Consider the following 570-nt stretch of genomic DNA (forward strand, 5'->3'; position numbering starts at 1 on the left):
CGGCCCGCGAGGCGCAGGGCTCCCTCCTGTGCCAGGCCCGCTAAGGGCGGAGCCTTCTTCCCTACTCCTTGCTCCCCCTGCAATAGAGGGACGTTCACTTCCTGTTACAGCCGGGGAAACTGAGGCCAGAGGGGTTAGGTGGCTTATTCAAGCTCGGGAAAGGTCTGCGCGTTTGGAGAAGGGAGGCTGTGTATTAGGCAGGGGAACAGCGAGGGCAAAAGCGTGGAGGTGGCCAGGCCAGGTGGCGAGCGCCCACCCACTGGGATCCATCCGCCTGAGGGACAGCGGGGGCTTCGCTGGCACCCGGGGACAGAGGTGGCGCCCAGTGTTCCTGGAGGGGTTTGAGGCTGGTCAGGAGGGACGGGGAGGCCGGGGGGCACCTGCGAGTGCTGGGAAGCTGGTTCTGGGAGAAACCAAATATCTGCTTTGGTGGGGGCGCTGGTTCTTGCCGCGTTCTCGGCACAAACCCTCCACCTGCACTCTCCGAAGTCAGGGCATGGTGCGGTGGGCTCCCTGGAGGAGGCGGCCCGGGCAGTGCGGTGGCCCAGCCTGCGGGGGTGGGGTGCTCCC

The sequence above is a fragment of the Myotis brandtii genome, unplaced genomic scaffold, assembly GCF_000412655.1.
Source record: "Myotis brandtii unplaced genomic scaffold, ASM41265v1 scaffold819, whole genome shotgun sequence".
In the NCBI taxonomy this organism is placed as follows: domain Eukaryota; kingdom Metazoa; phylum Chordata; class Mammalia; order Chiroptera; family Vespertilionidae; genus Myotis; species Myotis brandtii.